The sequence below is a fragment of the Dunckerocampus dactyliophorus genome, chromosome 19 (genome assembly GCF_027744805.1).
Source record: "Dunckerocampus dactyliophorus isolate RoL2022-P2 chromosome 19, RoL_Ddac_1.1, whole genome shotgun sequence".
Lineage (NCBI taxonomy): Eukaryota > Metazoa > Chordata > Actinopteri > Syngnathiformes > Syngnathidae > Dunckerocampus > Dunckerocampus dactyliophorus.
Genome location: NC_072837.1, coordinates 4,249,901 through 4,272,331, shown reverse-complemented (window position 1 = coordinate 4,272,331; position 22,431 = coordinate 4,249,901). Strand labels below are relative to the sequence as shown.

The window sequence follows — 22,431 nt, the reverse complement described above, 5'->3', positions numbered from 1 at the left end:
TGTCCCCGTCATAAAATATTCATTAACTGTGCAGGCGGTGTTTTAAGTAACATTCTTGACTGGTATGCACGTGTAAAAAGAAGTCAGCCAACGCTACCTTGACTGACTTGACCAAGGTGAAGCTGGACAAAAGTATCAGGACACCTAAGAAAAAAGGGATGACGGTTCAATGCTTCATGCAACCTTTACAACAAAAATGTTGGTCATATTAGGAGTTGTACAACCTCGGGTAAATTCAACTATCGATGTTCAAATGGATGTATTTTATTTGTAATACAGAGTGACTCCATTGCGTGATTCAAGTATGAAATACATGTGCCAGAATAACCACCAGAAATCAATGTCAAGAATGATTCTTTATTTTATAAGAAGGTATACATTTTTCACAGACACTTTCTATGTTAAGCCACTGTTAAGGCACTGTTTGCCACCGTTATGCAGGTGCCTAGAGAGCGCTAACTTACGAACGCCATAACCCGCCCTCTTCCTGCTTCAAGCATGCAAGCCGTGCTGCACGCAACACACACACACGCACTAGCCTTGTCTTGTTGTCAGCTAATGATAGCGATTTGGCAAAGTTTTGCTACTAACGTGAGCGGTCATTGAATGTACTGTACAGCCCATCGCAACAACAGCATGACTGCAAACTGTTTGTGCCTCTCTGGCACCGCTCCTGTGCATGTGCACGCGGCACGGGCATGTGCGCGTGTGACTGCCTGTCATTTATTTGGGCCGAACGACAAAAAATATTGTGAAAAATATAAAATTGTTTCCTTTCAATCTGTTATTTCAACCTACTAATGATAACATATGCTAGCCGGTGGTGTCTTTCTGTTGATCCACATTCTTGCACCTTCTTCTTAAGTGTCATCATGAATCACAAACAATATTTAGTTGTTGGGCTGTTGAAAGACATATTGAAATTTTAGACAGTAAGGGGGGGCACTGTTCATCACCGCACTGTATTGGCTCCCACTGATTGGCGCTCTTCGAGATCCCCGTGACTCAAAGGGAAAGTCTCCTAAGCCACTGGAAAGGGCTGTATCCTCTTTGCATCCATGATCAAAACCCCGTCAGTTGTTGAATGAGACAAATGCAAATGAGTTGTGTTTATACACATTACATGAGTTTATACACAGCCACTCTGTAGAAAACCCAATCGGGCTTCTATGCGAGTTGGCTCGGTGTGTCTTTTTTTCTGAAACCACCCTCACGCTGCGGAATGCAAAGGGGACTTTATGCAAAAGCGAGATAACCACTGCTAAAAGCCTTCAGTCTTATTCTGTGTGTGTGTGTCTGTCACTCTCTACCCCCTCCCTTGCTTGCTCACACTCTCACTTTGCCCACTGGTGGAAACAGCACTGGCACGCGCGCACACACACACACACACGCACACACACAGTGAGAGAGAGAGAAGGGTACCATGGAAACGAGAAGCTGATGCGCTTTGAATGGTAAACCCTGACAGAGAAGACTTTCATTCAGTTTGATTCCCCTGCACTGAAGGCACTACACACTGCTGCATTATTCAGTATGTCACAATTACATCTGAACAGGACAGGGTCCTGAAAAGCTAACAACTATCGTCATCACCCGCCTCTTATGTCAAGACGGCTAATCATGGCCTCGCTTTGTGAAGGAACGCTTTACACAAGGTCACCACTGGAGCTTCAGTAGTGCTTTTGTACAGTATGTAATATAAAAATGAGTCACAAAGACCACACAAATCACTTCCGATTCATTAATAATACTCTTTTTTTAAGTGCAAAAACGTAGCTCGACAGGATAGAGTACAATTATAAATAGTTAACTGCAGGCCATGCCTTCATCTACGCATTTTGAGGAACAGTCAGCGAGAACAGGACACACAGACACCAAGGAAATGACTCTAAAAACAGAACACAATTATATCGCTCTGGATTAAAGGGACCGTATGCAACAGGTTCCCCGGCTCACGTTAGCTATGGTTGAATGTACTGTATAGCCATATCATATCATAGCAACGTGAATGTAAATACCAGGCAGCCATGAACAGCAGCTATTTTACTGTGGGCGAACGCAAATTTCTGACAGTTTTGATGCAGTTTAACTTGTAATTGTGAAAAATATACTTTTTTTGTCTGCTCTTTGGTTACATATACGATAGGCGGCGGTGGCGTTCTAATATGTTTTGGCTGAAAACATGTATACTCCATTTAAATACTTGTATAAAATACATAGAGTGGAAACCCTGTTGACAAATTCCAAATACAACCAAACTTTTCCGGAAAAATGTGCCTCTTATCCTGCTACTTTTGTCCAGCGTCACTTGTTATCAAAGTTAGGGAAGGGTTTTATTGTTTTTACATAGCTTGCATTTTAAATTCTGCATTTAAGTTCACGCCATTTTTCTAATCAACACCGGTTAACTTCTTTTTACACTTGTGATCAACTGTGCCCGTTTGAATGACAGACAAGGGGCTAACAGTGCAGAAACAGGAACAGTCAAGTCCAAAAACAGCACTATAGGAATCATGAGACAAGTTAAATGTGCTGCTCTGTATTAAATATACAATACCAAATGCCACCTGCCCTTGAAATGCGTCATTCTCCTGGATATGTATTTGACTTTTTGCTACGCTATTTGGGCTGAAGGCACCATGTGTGCTCAGTCCCAAGGTCTTCAGCGGGAATACGTTCTTGAGAAACAACTATTAGTCAAGTGAGACGGTAATTAAGACCTCTCTGCACTCTGTCACTTCCTGTTAGCGCTGACGGCTGAAAATCCCCCCACCGACATCACCGCCCGGTGGCATCTACAGTCAGGCACTTTTACAAGTAGCATCGCGTTCTCTATTTGAAGATGTGACGAACAAATCCGTCCATCTATCGTATCTACTGTATCCATTACTGGCCATTATTCTCCATTACTTTCTTCTCATACTCAGCGTTCCCGCTGCTCCTGAAAGCTGCCTTGTACTGCACTCCTCCCCATTGAACAAGATGCCGGTAAATTACACTTTTCTTTCTTTCCTGTGGAAGAGGCAGATGTTATCTGTCTAAGAGTAGAAGCAATCTATGTATATGAACAAGAACACTGACTGTTGAAAGATACATTGACGAGGATTCCTTATGTCGCTCCATAACAAGGCCTGTTTTATTTGTAACACATTTAGACAGGTGTTAAATAGAAGCCAATTGTTGATACAAAGCTTATAGCAGTCCATGGCATGTTGACAGACATTTATCTTCGCATCGCCCAGCGTAGTCAAACGGCGCATCTGCTTTGCCGAGTAACACAATCAATATGTGCAATTACTCTGACATTGCTAAAGTGTCTTAGCCACAAGGGTGCTAATTGTACGGTAGCACACATGGAGAGCTATGGTATCGTGTTAAGAAATTGATACATGCAGCAGTGGTTGGAATAGTTTTCATTCAAATCAAAGCAAGTTCGTTTTGTTTTTGTTTTGGTCAACAAATATGTTTTCTGAGCCTTGCGGTTTTTGATGGAGGGTAAACATCACACACACAGCAGAAAAACAGGTTGATTAGATGGAGGCTGACTATTATACAGCATCCTACGGCGTGGAGTCTGCAGGATGTCCATACAGTATAAGGCACGTCTCTGAATAATTAGGAAGCTGAAAATTGTGTGTGTGTGTGTGTGTGTTGTTTGTGTTGTTTGTGGGAGAAACATCCATCCATCTTCTATGCCGCTTATACTCACCAGGGTATGCTGGAGCCTATTTAAGCTGACTTCGGGCGAGAGGCGGGGTACACCCTGGACTGGTCGCCAGCCAATGGCAGGGCACATATAGACAAACAACCATTCACACTCACATTCATACCTATGGACCATTTAGAGTCGCCAATTAACCTAACATGCATGTTTTTGGAATGTGTGAGGAAACCGGAGTACAAAACCCACGCACACACGGGGAGAACATGCAAACCCCACACAAAGTGCAAAGTATGCATTCATTTATTAATTATGGGTCTGGAATATTGTTAACTGTGTGAAAACAATTGTTGATGGATGGAAGCAGTTGAGCCACTACTAGGCTACAACCAGCAGGGGTGCTGTGGAGTCAATCTCCACTAGTTTGCCGTCTAAAGAAGTCTTTATATGACAACAGCAGCCTATGAGAAGTTGAGCTTCATCCATGCTATGGCATAACTCCTCCAAGCAGCAATATCCTGCTCACGCCAACACTGGCATGGAAACAGGAGTTCAGAACACTCGAGTTGTTTTTTTCTAAAACTAAATATTTATTGATTAATTGATAATTGATCTCTCGGGATGTTCGATAATATCGTCCTACCAGGGTTTGGAGTTACTTCCAATTTTGGCCTTGGAATTGTAAATACAGTGGAGCCTTGATTAACGTACGCTCCGGTTAGCATATTTTTTGGTTTATGTAAAAAAATTACACAAAAATTATGCCTTGGTTCATGTACATTTCCCGGTTTGTCTTGTGGTGTTGTTAATACACTGTGTGAGTCTAACTGAGTATGTGTTGCCTTTTTATCACAAAACGTCCAAGCTTGCATGCTTCAAATTGGAAACCAGAACCGGAAGCCATTGTCCCACAGCTTCGTCGCCTGTGCAGTTGACTAACACAGTTGCGTCCCAAGTCTCTGCTTTTCTTATGGATCACGACTGCAAAATAATCCACATTGGAGCTAAGGAAAATTGCAAGTGCCAGCATTTTGACAAAGAAGGTGAGAAACACTTTTTAATTCAATAAATGACTCACAGCAAAACACAAAGGTGGCGTCGATCTCTGCTCATCCCTCGCTGGCTGCCTGCCTCATCGCCATCTTTGTCAACAATAAAGTCTTCAGTCAAGGTAAAAGTGAAGTTACATGTCATTTATATGCATTTCAAATTGTTTTCTGCATGCAAAACAATAATTGCAAAAGTATAAAAACGGGTTTTGTGTGCTTTATGGAACAACTTAATTGGATTTACATCGTTTCTTATGTGAAAAATGTATTTGGCTAGGGTACGTTTTGGTTTGAGTCGGACCTTGTGTAACGGATTAATGATGCTAACCAAGGCTGCACTGTATGTGTAACCCAGGGTCTAAATAAGAAAACAAGAGTAAAAAAAAATAGCTTCAATTCGCAGTGAAAGCGCTGGTAATGCGAGTGGGAAGTAAAGCACCCTCCTTTAACTGGTTATGATTCTTAAATGACTTATGGCACTTTTTTTTCAACAACTTTGCATATTGCGGTGTTTATTTGTGAAATACATCCAATGGCATCACAGTAAAAGAAGCATAATGTGTTTATTCATTACACTGCGCTGTGATTTAGTTTGAGAGGAGAGCTGCTGCCAATATCGGTATCGGTCATGAAGTGCTGGACAATATTGATCCAGCCAATAAAAAGCCAATACTGAGCAGCTCTGGAAATCTTCCCCATAGTTGATAACAGAACCTTTCAAAAATAAGCTCCATCTGACTCAAAATCCATAGTTTTGTGTTGCTACCTTAACGACAGTGTTTGCTATGTACAGTATACACAACTCAAACCCTAGTGTTCCTCTCCACAAGTCACACACTAATCTGCAGGAGAAAACAGACAGATTTGCCAAACAGATGGGTTTGAATATTGATGCCTCCAAAACCCAAGTGACGTGCATAAATCCAACACCACATGCGCCACATGGATGTTGGACTCTTGTTTACCGCTGAGGAGTTTTCATATGGTTGCTGTCCTAAGTCCACTTTATGATGTACATTATCGTGTTTGTGTTCTCCCTGGATGTGTTGTTCAAAGGGTGCAGCATAACAATAATACATTGGTTTACAACAACTTTCCCTTTTGGAGATTCAAGCAGAGACAGCATGGTCAAGACTAGACCTCATGATAATCAATAAAACGATTAATAGATGGATTAAAAAAAACAGCATGTCGATAATTACGACGCCCTCGATAAATTGACATGTGCGTGTATGCGTGTGTTTCATCTGCTCGTCTCGTTGTGCCATACAGCCTGGATGACAAGAGGGTTCACTCTGCATCTGTCTGTGCACATTGGTTCTATAGTGGAATGGACAGAGCGAGTGAGTCCAACTAGTGAGTGGATAGAGGGTTAGCACTTAGCCCGTGAATGAAGGCACAGAAGCGATGGTTTCTGAGGCAAATTCCACAGCCGACAGCCCCAGTGTGGGAATATTTTAGCTTTAAAGTGAATGAACAAGGTGAGCACATGAACACCAACGACCGACATGGACAGTTTTCTCAACTGGGAGAAAAAACAACCGATGGAAGTGCCTCGGGCAGCGGAGCCTTCGTCCGACAGTCAACGCTTACTGAGGCATTTGGTTGGCAAAGTAAATATACAAAACATTGCAAAATGGTGCGCGCTCACAGACAGTGTCGCTCGCTACATTGCAAAAGAAATGCAACCATTCAATACCCTTATATGGCATAAATAAGCTAGTGCGGCTCAAACAGGTACGCTATACTTGATTACCATCTAGTGGTTCAAACGTATATTACACCTCTCGTAACAATAATGAAAAAATGGTTTAAAAATGTTGTCGATAACATCGATTATCAACGATAATTTGGAGCACAATTTTCAACAAGCAAAATGAAACGAATGAAACAAATTAAATTCACGCATGTGACCTGAAGATATGCAAAGATGTGCAGGAGAAAAAAAAGTCGGGCAAGTGAGAAAACAAAGGAAGATTTATGGTGGTCATTTTAATATAATTATTCTTTCACCTCCAAGCAGCAGAACAGAAGTAAAGATCAGTGTTGGTGAATAACGTGGTGAGGTTGTTAATGGGCAAATTTGGCTCCTCCATGAGTCTAACTGAATGTCAGACGGGACGTATGGATTTTGAGTGTCTGGCGGAGACAACAGTCAACAACGCTGGGTCCTGGTGAGCGCTTGATTGCAGATAACGGTGTTGATTAAGACATGCAGCGAGGGAGAGGGAAGGGGGTAAGGAGACAAAACACACTGCTAAAAGGACATGTCCTTAAGATGAACCACAAGTTTACAGTCACCAGAAATAATCGGATTTATGGCTAAACTATTGTGTCGGAAAGGTCTGAGCAGAATAATGCTACCATAGAGGAGGTCTGCATGGATGTACTGTAGCTTCTTTAGACTGCAAACTAGTTGAGACTGAGTCAACAGCGCCTCTGCTGGTTGCAGCCAAGTAGCGCACATCACTTTGCTTCAATTGCTTCATCATTTCCACACAATCACTGCCATTCTTAACGATCAGTTAATCAACCACCCTTACGCTCATCAACAGATTGTTTTGCAAATCAGACAGCTGTTTATCTTGTTAACACACTCGATTGAAAACATAGCCTCTAAAAATGGCTGACCCATGTTGGGGATATTTGTATTCTCGCATGCTCCTGCTTCCTAAAATAGTGCAAAGAGAGTTCAACAGGGGAGGGTTGCACAGGGTTGATGTTCACTTTCAGCTCAACACTTCATTGCTGCAAACCCCTCTACTCCCAACAAAGATCCACTGTTGCTAGGGCGCCGCCGTGCACCTCAGACATCCAAGTTATCAAGATTACGCGCAGCATGTTTTCATTCAAGAGGTCAGCTATTGTCATCGGAGCTATTAAATTTCAGGCAGCTGGAGAAAGAAAGCTGCTCCGACTAATATGACTTATCAGAGTGAAAATAGCCTGCTTTTGTTCTCACTTGCTCTAATAGCTCTGGGAAAAAAAAAATCTTTTCTGCTGTTCACCTCTCAGGGGTTCTGCACTTTAAGCGTCTCAGCCTCACATTTGGTATTACTAAGAGGAGAGCGGAACAAAGGGGGGGTGGGCTTCATGCATGCAGGTCACTACCAGGTGTGTCGTTATACTACGTTGTCACAGCTGATAAACAAGTATGTAAAATTATTTTTTAATTCATCCATCAGCTGTGTGGTGGTTGGAAGAAGGTCCAATACATGTTATTATATATATGATGTATACTTCTTATACTTATACACGCACAAAGCCTGGTTTACACACACTTTGTCACACTTTTCTTGGTCTGGCGACTTCAGCGGCGTGGAAGTATGACACTGCGGGTCTCGCAACATGCAAGTTTCCGCCTTTGGCCCCACATACTAAGGTGACACAAGCCCTCCAAATAGCTGTCTTCGGCTATGCCTGCCAGTAAACAAGCAGCTCGTGACCAAAATCTTATCTCGCAGCCGAGAGATGGCTTGTATGTAAAAAACACTTGTTAGTTGTGACACTCGTATGTGAAGGTACCACTGCATAAGGACAATAAAAAAATACTTCTTCAGTTTCTTGAGCCGAGCTGACCCCAGCAAGTGGCATTTGAGACGCAACGTACTCCGGTGACAACTCAACTCACAGCGACAGTAGATCAAAAATAACTGTCTTGTCGAGACAGCCATCTGCCAGGGCTTTGAAGCTAAACTTGCCATTCAAAATACCCTTTTCTTTGTCCATTTCCTGTTCTTGTTCGTGTGCATTATCTTAGGGGTTTGAAAATTGACTAAATCAGCAAATATTTGTGACTTCAAGAATAAAGGATTTGTATGTTACCATAATTTAGATATGGTGATACCATAGAACAGTAAAGAGTGTGTTTTTGATCAAGACCAAATTTTGCTTTATTCAATACTGAAGTATTTCTTGCCACCTTTTGTTGTATATTTTTGATGTGAGATTTCCTTTTTTTGTTTTTTGATGTGAGATTTCCAGCTCATGATCCCCAGAAATGTATTTTCATTCACCTTTTATTCACCCGTGCGGGCCGGACTAGAGGACACGCGCAGGTTAATCGTGCGTAAATACAGAAATAAACTAAAGGGAATTTCCATGAATGCTTTAATACATATACTGCATACAATATTGTATCCATATAATAATAATATAATATCATACAAGGTCATAAAAAGTTGAAATGTTCCATATTACAAGAAATCACACTATTATGACAACTTTAACATAAAGCTGAGCTGTTTTCACTTTAAATTGATTTAACTGCTTAGCACTGGGGTGTCCACATTTTTTCATACAGAAAAACTGAAGGATGCTGAGAGTCACTTTGATACATTTTGTGTATTAAAAATCCTATAAACAATCCAATGGAGGTCAATATTTGGAGGCCCGTCTGTCTGAACAGAACATTGACATGTTGTTATCGTGAGAGAGCAAATCAGTGTAATATCTGAGGGCCGGTTAAAAAAAAAAATTAAAAAACAGCTGCGGTGTGAAAACGGCCACCCGGGCCAGGCCACACTTTGGACACCCGTGGTTTAGCATATCTTGTCCCACGCTGGATTGTGTTTAATAAATAAAACAAACACATACACTTGTCCCTGCGTCCTTCAATTTTGGACACAGACGAGTCCAAAAGAAATACTAAAAAAACAAACTATCTGTATTCATTAGAGATGAAGAATCATGCAAGCTTCCCGACAAAGCTGGTCAATGAAGCACATTAGGTGTCTTCTTAATTACTTCCTATAGTTCCTCTTCTTTGCACAAATCCTCTTTCAGCGGAGAGTACATCCGAAACTTCCTTTAAAACCAAAATACAGAAATACATGAGGGTTATTTATATACAACAGTAGAAATCTATATATATATATATTGGACTCCTTTCCCATTAATCATTAGCGCACACATGGAAAGGAGCTTCCTCCGTGCTGATCTACATCCACTCAAGGACGCCTTGCAGTGCTGTAACATCACGGCTTATATTTTCATCCTCTCTGTGCCCTAATAGGCACCCTTCAAGCTTTTCTCGAGTGATAACAATTTGGATCTATGACGACTATTTAAGTGTAAACATTTCTAAGGGAAGAAGAAGGAGCGCAGTAAAGCAGAGAAAGGGTATGTACAGCAAGAAGGAGGACAGGAAACATAAAATGAGCCTTGGTCCCTGTGTGGCACTTGCACTTCTCCACTTAATCATCCCCTGGCCTATAAATAGGACTTGACGGTCTTCATGGAATATTGGGAGATTAATGGAAGAGAGCGGGATGCCATAATGCACTCCGGCTCCAACACAGTGTTAGTGGAGCTGAATTCATTTCAATATTATTCTGTTTTATCAGAAGAAGTGTAGACGTTGCAGATTGCCTCCAATTTGCACAGCGCGATGCTTCCTTTCTTCTCTTTTAATAAAGTAGGGTGAAATGTCATAAATTCCATTTCTGTGCAAAACTTCCACACCCTGGCTGCTTAGTGGACATACTCACAGGCCATGTGACACCGACATGCAGCGTATAAGGGCAGACATTGACTGATGCAAGCCCGCAAGCTCTTCCCAGAGCAGAGCGTGGCAAAACTTTCCTTTCCTCTTCATACTTTATTCCATGTGAAGCGCTGCAGAGTTTGTCTTCTGTTGGGTAACAATCCGTCTTTCACAACATGTAGATGAGGAGCAGACGGGGGCGAGGTTGAAGCAGAGGTCCTCACAAGTCACAGCCGAAGTTTTATGAGTCCGACGGCAAAGACAGCGATGGCAAAGCAAGCATGGAAAAGGAACACACTCGTCTTTCCAATATGAAAGTTGCCGCAGGGAATAATCATTGTTTTTACTGTCACCTCCAGCGGTAAAGTGTTTGAACCGGATTATGCAGATAACATGTTACGACTTCAGCTACTACTTAGTGGAGGAGAGTGGCATGTCTTTGTGTGGTTGTGGATACACGTGCACGTCGTTTTTATACGTACACCGCAGTGTGAAAAAGTCTTTGGTGGTGTCTGTCACACTTAAATGTTTCACCAAACAAATTGAAATATGAGTCAAAATGCAGTTTTTACATGAACATTTGTATTATTAAGGGAGAAAAAAGTCCAAACCTACATGGCCCTGTGTGAAAAAGTAAATGCCCCCTAAACCTAATAACTGGTTGGGCCACCCTTTCCCCCTCACCTGGACGCTACCTGCTCTGCTGGTGTCGTCTTGTCGTCGTGGTGGAGCAGGTTACCTGCAGTGAATGCGTTACCATGGCGATGTATCCTGCCAAAACGTGAGCCAGCTTCGTAGTACGGCGTATCGGAACTTAATCCCCAAGCTCATCCAGGATAAGTTATTGTATTTTTATATTCATTGCATTATTAGTTATTTCATATTCTTACTTACATTGGATTTGTTATTCAATGTATCACACCTGGACAACTTAACTGATTACTTGCGGAATTTCCGAAGTATTGCAGATCATTTTTGTAGAACTATTGCAACGTATTTTTCCAAAAAATGTAAGTAGAATTGGGAATTAAGCCACCTCATGTTGATTTCAGAGATTTCATGACAGCTGTGACATATTGATATTATTATTACTTTTCTATTACTATATTTGCCCTGTACCTTGGTTACCTAGCTACAGTTAGGATTTCGCAAAAACCTTACAACTTTGTGGGGCCAAAGAAGAACCTGTGGATGAGGACAAAAGTGCTGATCCGGGATTTTTTTTCCTCAGGCTGTGCTTAGCTTTAAGGTCAAGCATATTTCTTTGCAGAGAGCCTTGATTTCCCTCATTGACTGTTAAGACAAGAGTGTGACTGTCCTTCCTTCAGTATCCACACCTTGCAGTGCTTGTGTGTGTGTGTGTGTGTGTGCGTGCGTGCTCGTGTGTGTGTGTGTGTAGAGCACATGAATTAATTGTCCTTTGAGAAGAACCGCTAGCCCCCTCTGTCTCTTCATACATCAGCATTAAACTTTGTCATCTGGAGTGGCCCGTGTAATATTTTACACTAAATTGTGCCTTTGACTAGATGCCAAAGTACAAGTGACAGAACGCAATAGACTCATTCATCACCCCCCCTTCCCCAACCACATGCTTCTTCCATCCACTGGTGGTGGATGAAGCCACTGATTAATGTCATTTTGCTTAAATTCACTTTTAACTTCAATTAGGGTCACCTTAAACTTAACAGCGTTAACTACCGTATGACCCCTAAGACCGTCAGGTTTGGGTTAGAGAGATTTATACGTGAAAACCAGCAGGTGGTGGCCAACGCTTTCTCCCCAAGCTCAGTGCTTTTCTTCCTGTCACTCACAGACACACACAAGTGGCCTGGAGAGATGCAGTCACAACTTTGAAAATAAAAAAAAAAACAATAAGATATATAAATATAAATAAATACATATAAATAAAATAAGATCACATTTAATAAAAGTGATAAAATCACTAAGGTCCCGGGCGTATGCTGGAGCCTATCCCAGCTGACTTTGGGCGAGAGGCGGGGTACACCCTGGACTGGCCGCCAGCCAATCGCAGGGCACACGTAGACTAGCAACCATTCACGCCGGAGTACCCGGGGAAAAGCCACACACGCACGGGGACAACATGCAAACTCCACACAGAGATGCCCAAACGGAGATATGAACCCAGATATGATCTTCCAGACTGACTGTAAATAAAAAAATGTTTCTTAATCGTGTTGAATTTGGCCCCTTTTTTGGTGTTTTTTTCAGAAGGCTTTATAGACGGAATAGTTGCATCCCATTATGTGCAGTCTTAGCTGTCTATTTTTTGCTGTTTTTATATCTTTAGAAGGCACAGAAAAGAGAAAGAAGTGTGTTCAAATCCCACATATTTGGATGTTGGACAACATTTCCAAAAAAAAGTGCAGTTTTCCTTTAAAGTTCCACACGGCTGACCTTCCAATACTCTCTACCTACAACAATAAGTGCTGTTTAGGGAGTCATACATGCAGCAATAACATTAGTGAATCACTCATCTCCCCCGGCTCGCCTACTCTTATTGCATATTATTTGACATGATTTGTAGTACAGGTATTTGCTTCTCTACAACTATAAGTGAAATATAAGTGTTTCAATTGTAAGGGGAACCTGCAACATTATCCAAAACTCAAAGTCCTTCATATCTAAAGCTCTAAACTCCTTAATGGTTGATGAATTGCATATACTTAGATTGTTCATTACAGCCCTGTTCTGTACAGTTCATTTTCCACCCTTTGAGAGTGGATCCAGCTGCGAGTCCCCTATACAATAGAAATGTGGCCTGGGGATAATTATGCAAAGTAGCAGTATATGAAAACGTGGTAAGAGCTTAATTATCACAAGAAATGAACTGGCGAGGAAGGACAAAGAGCACTTAGGAGGCAGATTTCGCATAATCTGACATTTAAATGTGTCCCTCTCTCTGCCTGGCTCCTCTTAAGGTTGCATCAAATGTGTGAGCAAAGTCGTTGCTTATATATTTGATATTCATTATTAATGAGTTTGCGAGCGAGACGCTGGCGAGAAACCGACGAATAATTGAAGCCATTTTCCAGGAATGGTGGCACTCTTTTCCCAGTGGTGTTTGGTGAACCTTTGCATCTTATTATCAACAGGTGTTATTGGGTGTGCTGCAAGTGCAAATGATTCCTGCTGTAAACGTCTGATGCACGCTATGCTACCATTGGGTGCATTTACTGTACGTACATCGATGTATTCGGAGAAAATGCATGTCATTAAATATGCATGCAAGAAGACTCAATGATGGTAATCCTTTCGGACACCCGAGTGGACCATTTTGTAAAACGCAACATGCAGTACAACCTGCTGGGGCAGGGATTAGGTAACTCATGACACGATATTACAATATTTTCGCAATGCAGCAATTATCTAATAATTGGAATAGTTGAAGCAAACCATCCAAGATGCCAATATCCACAGTGGTGTGAAAAAGTGTTTGTCCCCTTCCTGATTTCTTCTTTTTTTTGCATGTTTGACACACTTAAATGTTTCCGATCATCAAACAAATTTAAGTATTAGTCAGTGACAACACAACTGAACACAAAATGCAGTTTTTAAATGGAGCTTTTTATTATTAAGGTAGAAAAAAAATCCAAACCTACACGGCCCTGTGTGAAAAGGTGATTAAAACATTACTTAACTGAGATTCATTGAGCTCTATCAGTCTGGAAAAGGTTATAAAGCCATCTCTAAAGCTTTGGGACTCTAGCAAACCACAGTAAGAGTCATTCTCCACAAATGGATAATGGAGCAGTGGTGAACCTTCCCAGGAGTGGCCAACCAAAATTACCCCAAGAGCGCAGCGACGACTCATCCAAGAGGTCACGAAAAATCCCGCAGCGGCATCCAAAGAACTGCAGGCGTCACTTACCTCAGCTAAGGTCAGGGTTCATGACTCCACCATAAAAAAGACAGCCTGCATGGAAGAGTTACAAGACGAAGACCACTGCTGAACAAAAAGAACATTAAGGCTCATCTCAATTTTGCCAGAAAACATCCTGATGACCTTTGGGAAAATACTCTGTGGTCTGACGAGACAAACGTTGAACTTTTTGGAAGGTGTGTGTCCCATTACACCTGGCGTAAAAGTAACGCCGCATTTCATAAAAAGAACATCATACCAACAGTAAATTATGGTGGTGGTAGTGTGATGGTCTGGGGCTGTTTCAGGACCTGGAAGACTTGCTGTGACAAATGGAACCATGAAACCAAAAAATCCTGAAGGAGAATGTCTAGCCATCTGTTGGTGACCTCAAGCTGAAACCAACTTGGGTCCTGCAGCAGGACAATGATCCAAAACACACCAGCAAGCCCACCTCTGAATGGCTGAAGAAAAACCAAATGAAGACTTTGGAGTGGCCTAGTCAACGTCCTGACCTGAATGCTATTGAGATGCTGTGGCATGACCTTAAAAAGGCGCCCCATGCTGGAAAACCCTCCAATGTGGCAGAATTACAACAATTCTGCAAAGACAACTGGGCCAAAATTCTTCCACAGCGCTATAAGAGACTGACTGCAAGTTATCACAACCGCATGATTGTAGGTTTGGATTTTTTTTTCTCCCTAATAATAATAATTGTTATTATTTAATTATTATTTATAATATGTATTATTATTCTTCTTCTTCTAAAAAAGTGTCATTTTGTGTTCAGTTGTGTTGTCATTGACTAATAGTTACATTTTTGTGATGATCTGAAACATTTAAGTGTGACAAACAAAAATAAGAAATCAGGAAACACTTTTTCCCACCACTGTACATTTCAAGACAACGCTTTGAGTTATTGTTCGTATTAGTTTCAACATTTTAGCTTCTTCTCTTTACATTACTACATCCTTTTTGCTACATTTTTGCTGTTTGTTGTGCTGCGCCACAGGCCAATAAAAAACAAGTTGCGTACGAAAATCGAAAAAAAGTAGTCGGCATTGGCGTGTCAAGGCCGTACCATGCGAGACAACATTACGACCGCAGTATGGATATTTGTTCCCACTACTTGCACTTTACATACCCCAGAAGCCTGTGTTGCTCCTAATAGCTCCTCTGTGTGTGTTTTGTGTGTGTGAAGTGTGTCTGTCAGCACGACTGCCATACGTCATCATTTGTCTTGCACGCTGACAACAGTTCAATCAAACGCCAGCCCCTGCGAGATTCAACTGGAACCCTTCGCCACCGGGACACCTGTTGCCATGGCAACTGTGATAGGTATGCGACCCACCAGCCAGCATGGAGATGGCGATGTTTGTGTTGTGGGTTTTTTCTAACCATTTTTCTGTCTCAAATATTGGAGTCGGTAAATACGCGCACACACGCACGCACACACTACAAGGCTTCTCCCATCGTTTTTTGTCCTGGAAAAGCTTCCACAATGGTTCTCATGGAGGTTTGTGTCAGATGTGATGATAAATGGAGACAAATTTCATCAAAAGATGCACGAGCGCGTGCTCTTTTCCAAACTTAGAAACCGACATTTTTGTGGGGTTTTTTCTATTCTGGATTTACTGTAATTACACTCTGAAAGTTGCAGGCAGTCTTCGTGATGGATTGCATGCGCATAGAATTATTTCCAGGCCTGTACGCCCAAACGCGGCTGCCCCACAGCAGCAATCACCCAGCACTTCTCGCAAGGAAGGAGCCTACTTGCTATTTTTACTTGACATCCTCTTTTCTCTGAGAGTAATTAAAGGGAGCGTTTGGGCATAGGCAATGACAGGAGGTCCACTGAGATAGCCAGTGGTCTAATTAGCAGCGCATATCCCCATTCTTCCCTATGAAAACATTAGTCACTGCTGCTTTTACACCGGCTGTGATTTAAGTATCCTGCTGCGGGATTTGTCTTTATTGGGCGCTGAAAGACTTTTGCAAACAAGGCATCACTCGGGAGAATTAAGGTGTTTTTACACTTCAGCGTTCTTTCCAAAAAATGATGATTAATTGCCACGTGGTGCTGGAAAAGTAAGTTAGGTGTCTCCCCGACAACAAATGAGCGGCAACATATGGTCAGAGCCTCAAATGGATGCTGGTTCATCACATTGTGGCGGGGATGCGAGGCGGGCGTATACAGATGAAATATTAACCAGGGTGAATAATTATGCATGCGTTTTTCATTTATACCCATGAGGCTTGCGTTGTCAAGGAAGTGCTATGAACTGATTCATTACACTCGGGGATGGTGTTTACTCAGCTCAGCTCGGTGTTATTTCTCATCTGCGGCTCCTGCCGTGTTGGCGCTCGCTCGCCTTGAACGCCACCTCCCGCTGCCAATCGGCACCCTGGTGGAGTAGAATTAGAATATAAGTTAGGCCTGGCTTTTCTCAGAAAAACTGCAACGATTATGTCTTAAAGAGCGTGTTCCCCTCCGTATGAAACCGCAACACAAACAGACAGTCATGGCTGATCTGATGAAGATGCCACGCTGTTTATTATTTTTCAAATGGAATCTATTATTTATCTAGTTATTTTTTAACTGTATTATTCCATTAGTTCATGTATTTATTGCCTATTTGGGGCTTAAACTGCAAGCAATGTAGAAGTCGTTCACTGCACCAAACCCGCCTGCCGCTGTTCACTCCCCGCCCAAGGTTTACTCCATCAGAGTAAGTTTTACGAAAGTTTCACTTTCGCTTTGCAGCACACAACGGTGCGTTTCAGGGCCACTGAACAAAGTGCGATACTGTCATGATACGCAACATTATCAAACTTTCTCTGAGCCTATGTTATTTGAACTAAAGCTTCATTTAGAAACATTAATTAATTAATTAATTAATCACACAATAAATAAAAATGAACTTGATCATTTTGCCGGGCTCAATATATTGCCATGTGCATGCGTGTCTGTTTTCCTCGTCTCCCGCCGCTAAACAGGCAGGAAGAGAGTTCACTCTGTGCATTGGTTTCAGAACCTTGGCGCTTTTCTTCCATGGAACAACAGCATGAACGGAATGAGCCTTTTTGTCAGTCATACAGTCTCTCTGTCTCAGTGGGTGGAGGCGGGGTGGCTAGCATACACACAGAGTGCAGAAGAGTGTAACGTAGTAGAAATTAAACTAGTAGACTGCAATATATTATCATATATTTTTTCATTTTACTTTTCTTAAAAGTAACGTGAAAATCTTGTCTCGTTCCCGTAGACCCAATTTCATGTATCGTGGCGTCTCATGAACTGAGTGTCTCATGGCACCCCCATTAGTTACCTCTTAGCAACTGGTACCGCTGTGTAAATTCTGTACAAAAAGACGTTGAGGCAAAATGATCTTAATAATAACTGACAAGTGATGAATTTAAAAATACATAAGTTCTGTTTTTTATTTGTATCATGGTATCAAATAAAAATTGAGAATCGTGGAAATTGACAGGTATCGGTATGAACTACTGAAATTTTGGCATTATTCATTGCCGCTTGGTCCTCATCAGGGCATCTTGGCATTGTGACAACCTTAATACAAACAACCATTCACACCTACAGACAATTTAGAGTCTCCAATTAACCCAACAAGCATGTTTTTGGGAATGTGGCAGGAAGCCGGAATACCCGGAGAAAACCCACGCACGCACAGGGAGGACATGCAAACTCCACACCGAGATGCCCGACTGGAGATTCGAACCCTCAGTGTCCTGACTGTGAGGCCAACATGGTAACCGCTCGCCACCATGCATCCCGTCAAACAACCACCGTCTAAGAAATGTAAATGATATGCTTCTTAATTGCAATCTACCAGATACATGTGACGCTGATGCAGTGGAACCTCCGCTTTTGAACGCTTATATTTGGGTCAATACTCCATGCCAGCCTTGTTGGAAAGGTTTTGGAGACCCCTTCCATTGAATTCCTTGCATCTGCATAAATTAAAACGTTACATTCAAGCAGCTGGCTGTACTACACAAATTGTCTGAGCCAAACACATATAAAATGCCCAAAATACAGACGGCTTTGCAAAGTCACGCAAAAGTTAACCACTCCCTCGGAGAATCAAGTGTCAGGAGAAAATAATTCACCAATAATTTTTGGAGACAGTTCTGTTTTTGTGGCGCTTCCTGCAGCAAGGACTCTGAGTGCGGTGCCTTCACCTTAATAAGGCTGCACCCCCCTCACATTGTAAACATGCTGCATTGTGTGAAGCTTCTCTGTCCTGCAAACGCAAACACACTTGTAATAACATCAGAGTCAATGTTTTATTAGAAGCCACTGTCTCTCCTTAGAGCACATACAGGATGTAAGTAAGTACAGAAGAACACACACATTTTAGTAACCTTGCAAGCTCATGTTTCAGCTCAGTGACAGCAGAACGTCTCACTCCAGGGATGCAGAATTGCATTGTCAGAGCTCTGTGATAGATATTAATGTCATGGAGGAACGTGATGGATGGAATTCCTGTGTGATGCCGCTTTCTATCTCCGGCTCTGTCTCTTACGGCTCGGCATGACTCCGACAGCCCTTTTAATGAGCTCTGGAAGCGTACATATGAGCTGACAGCCTAAAAGCAGTCCGACGGGCACACGCTGGCTCCCAGGGAGGTGGAGCGACCGAGCGGGTTGGGACAGGGTCACGGGGATTGGAGAGTTTGTTAAACTAGAAATGTTTGGTTGTAGATGACCACAATGTATGCCAGGCTACGGATGAAGGCCCAATTACAGTACCTAGAGGGGAAGTTGGTGCATTTCCCCCCAGGAAATGATGGGAAAACAATCAGTTCCAGGGTCAAACTGCCGCCGTCATGAACTCTCTCTTTTTTTAGCCGTTACAACATTTTAATATTATTAACTGGCATGCAAGTGTAAAAAAAAGTTAACTACTGTAAAATATTAAAACGCAAAAACAACCAAACACTCTTTCTCTCTGTCTTTAAAGAGGCACATTGCAAAGATGAGTCACGTGCGCAGATCTTTTGTTTTCTTACTCCTTAAACAAGTGTAAAAAGAAGTTCACCCCCGCTATACAATAAAAAACAAACAAACAATAAAATCATCTAATCAGAAGATTGATTAGAAATCCTGTGATGACGCTGGAGTCTTTTTATATGAAATGGCTTAGTAGTGTGGGAAATCACGCCCTCTTGTGGTTTAGAGGCTAGTAACACTTTTTAAGCCGCATGGATGGATGAATGGCCAGACAGATAGATATATAGATACATAGATAATCACACGATAGAGCACGTTACATTATGCAGCTCATGATTTCCCTGCTAATGATGACGGGGACATATGAGAGATGACGAGAACTGACTGTTGAATATCTTAATTTCAATCTGCAGCACGTCTTTCTCTGTCTTATTAGACTCCAGTCTCTCAACATCAGCGACCTTTGACCTCCAACATCACAGAAGAGGGGAAGTTTCTACCCTATCATACTTCCAAACGCCATGTTTTTTTTTTACCCTGTTTCCGTCCAAGGTGTAATGGCCAGGTGTCCCTAAACTTTAGTCCAAGCAGTCCCTTCCATTGTGTTAGCGCTCAACAACTGTATTTTTGTATTCTTGCAACGGAGTAACTCATCATTTCCTGTCTTCTTGATATTCATGTCAAGCCGTCCTCACCTCATTCGACTCACAACTATTGTCTGCGCTTCCTGTGAATCATGACTGATAAAGATGGCGGTGGTGCTGTTTTCTAAATGAATCCCAGCCAGCACTGTGATCCTTGTAAACAACTTTGATGAGACGGTTTCCCCGTCCCCAATCTACTTTGTTGCCGTATTGAAACCGCTGCTTGATGTGGTGCGCTTTGAGAAAAAAAATAATATCAGAATAAAAAAAAAAAAACTCTAGTCAAATACCTGAAGCGCTCCAATTAAAATCTCTACTCCATTCATTCACTGGCATTAGCCGCTGTGGCTGTAGGAAAACCCCTGTTGTGGTTATTCTTACAAGCTCCACAAGATGGCAGTAGTTGCATTTGAAGTATCATGAGGGTCAGCATCCAGTAGACTTGTCTACCTCTGTATGCACTTTAAAATGTTGGTTGCACTCCTCAGCTGTTGGTGTGAAACTCACGCATGTCACACTTCCATATGTTGTTTACAATAAGCAGGATCCTCATTTTCAGTAGTGTTCATAAAACACCATTCGAATGAGTAAGCATAAATCACACAGTTACTGTATTACGTAAAGAAATATACATTATGCATCTGGAAGCGTGGGCGTGCGTTGTTGTGCATGCAACGTTTTTTAAGACTGTAGTGGCATCTAGTGGTAAAAATGCATTCCTGCAGACAGTCCTTTTTTTTTTTACAAGGCATATTTCCATTGAATGTCATTGGTTGGCTTAATTATACCAAGAAGTGCCCCCGCGACCCTAGTGATTTTATCACTTTTATTAAATGTGATCTTATTTTATTTACATTTTTAATGTATTTCTTATCTTTTTTTTATTTAGCAACACAACTATATATATATGTACAGTATATATATATATTTGTTTGGGGTGTCATGCGACACCCAAATCACGAGACGAGATTATACATGAGATGTCCCACAAATCGACGCTAAATATTATTGTCTACATTTTTTGAGACCAAATAAGCCACTGTTATGATAATAAATAATAATATATCATAATACTGTACTACAATGTTTCATTTAGTATGTCATCTTTTACTCTGTAAAGTTGGAATTGGCGTTTGTGACGAAGTATTTTCTCACAGGCAATTCGTCTCTCAATGTATTGTTAGTTATTGGTATCGACTTTTTAGATTTTTATAGTTAGAATATGCCTTTTTGCTCTATTTCCCTACTTTTTATGCGTTTTTGTTTGTATTTTATTTCCACAATGAACCACGCTCCACAGATGGCCCCTGGCCCCCTGTATTTCATTTTAAGTTCATTTTGATTTTGTATTTTCAAAGCACAATCAATCATCAGTCATCACGACAACATCCTAAAAAATGTTTTGACATGAGATTTTACAAAAGGTAACCGCAGTATCATTTCTATATTGCTGTTTAATTACCGTTAAAGATCAGTGACGAGCGGCGTCCCATAATGATGTTGCTGTATTGAGTTGGGCCACAAGAGGGCGCCATTGCTCAACTGTCATCAGTTTGCCACAGAGCAAGTCAGGCCTGCTTCACCATTTACTTGAATGCAGCCACTAAAAAAGCATTTATATGATACACTTTTGTCATGTGAGTCAAATAAGTCATCTCCGCTCTATTACTATTGTGTGCTGTTAAGAATTCAAAGCCCAACTTGAGGACAGCCCCTTCCTCGTTGGAGGTCAGCAATGTGCGCAACTATTTCCTTTCCTGCAGGATATCAACACGTGAAATCATCCACTTCCTGCCACCAACATTCTCCACTTTTATTGATCATCTGTGATGTGCGGCGGCGTGCATCCGACAATGTCTGTGCTTCCTGGATGACCCCCCAGTCAAACATGTGCATATTTAGTGGCTGAGGCGCCTTTCAATTGTTGAAAAAAGAGCAAAGCTTAATGACGGCATCGGAGGGATGGCTTATGTCCGTTGATTTGGACATGATGGCTTCAGGAAGGCAGGGAGACGCACAAGATGCTCCACGGGAGGGGAGCATCATGGCGGGGTTGCAACAACGGACAAGAATCCAAAAGTTGCTTCTTTGATAAGTGAACAGGAGCTGCAGCCATCACTGTAGTCAAAGCAGAGTGATGGGACTACAAATGGTTTGGTGTGAGCTGATCACTTTTTCCGAGGGAATATTCTTTAGACTTTGAAGCTTAAAAATCCAAAGTCTGAATTAAATGTGTAGTGGTGGAAAAGAGGAAAGATATGATAATAACCACAGAAACGAAACATAGAAAAACAATAAACACTCTCTGTCCCGGATGCTACAATATGGCCTCAGGCTATGTACGTATTTTCCGTACTATAAGTCGCTCCGGAGTATAAATTGCACTTTTAGGGGAGAAATTTAATCTGATCAAATCCGAGACAACAACAGACATGTCATCTTGAAAGGCAAGTTATAGTGAGAACACTAAAATGGAGAACACCAGGCGGCGTGAATAGGTGGTATGTTAACAGTTATTCAGGTAACTACAGCCCAAACAACATAACATAACTAATTTAGATTTTCTTTTTGGGGGCGTTTGTGTTGCGTCTTTATAAGCTGATGTTTACATTGTCCGTTTTCAGTGGTACGGGAGAGATAGGACTGGCAGATACTGGCACACAAGCCTAGAGCGCCCTCTAGCGGCTCAAATATATATATATATATATATATATATACAGTATATATATATATATATATAT

At 41.6% G+C, this 22,431-nt stretch overlaps 1 protein-coding gene across 1 annotated transcript in view; it reads left to right on the top strand.

Moving 5' to 3' along the window:
* The window catches only part of LOC129171979 (single-minded homolog 1-like), a 64,582-nt gene that overhangs the window by 5,151 nt on the left and 37,000 nt on the right, over window positions 1-22,431 (top strand). The window contains exon 3 of the mRNA XM_054761221.1: window positions 2,928-2,988. The gene's annotated coding sequence lies outside the window, so the exon portion shown is untranslated. The remainder of the gene's footprint in view (window positions 1-2,927; window positions 2,989-22,431) is intronic.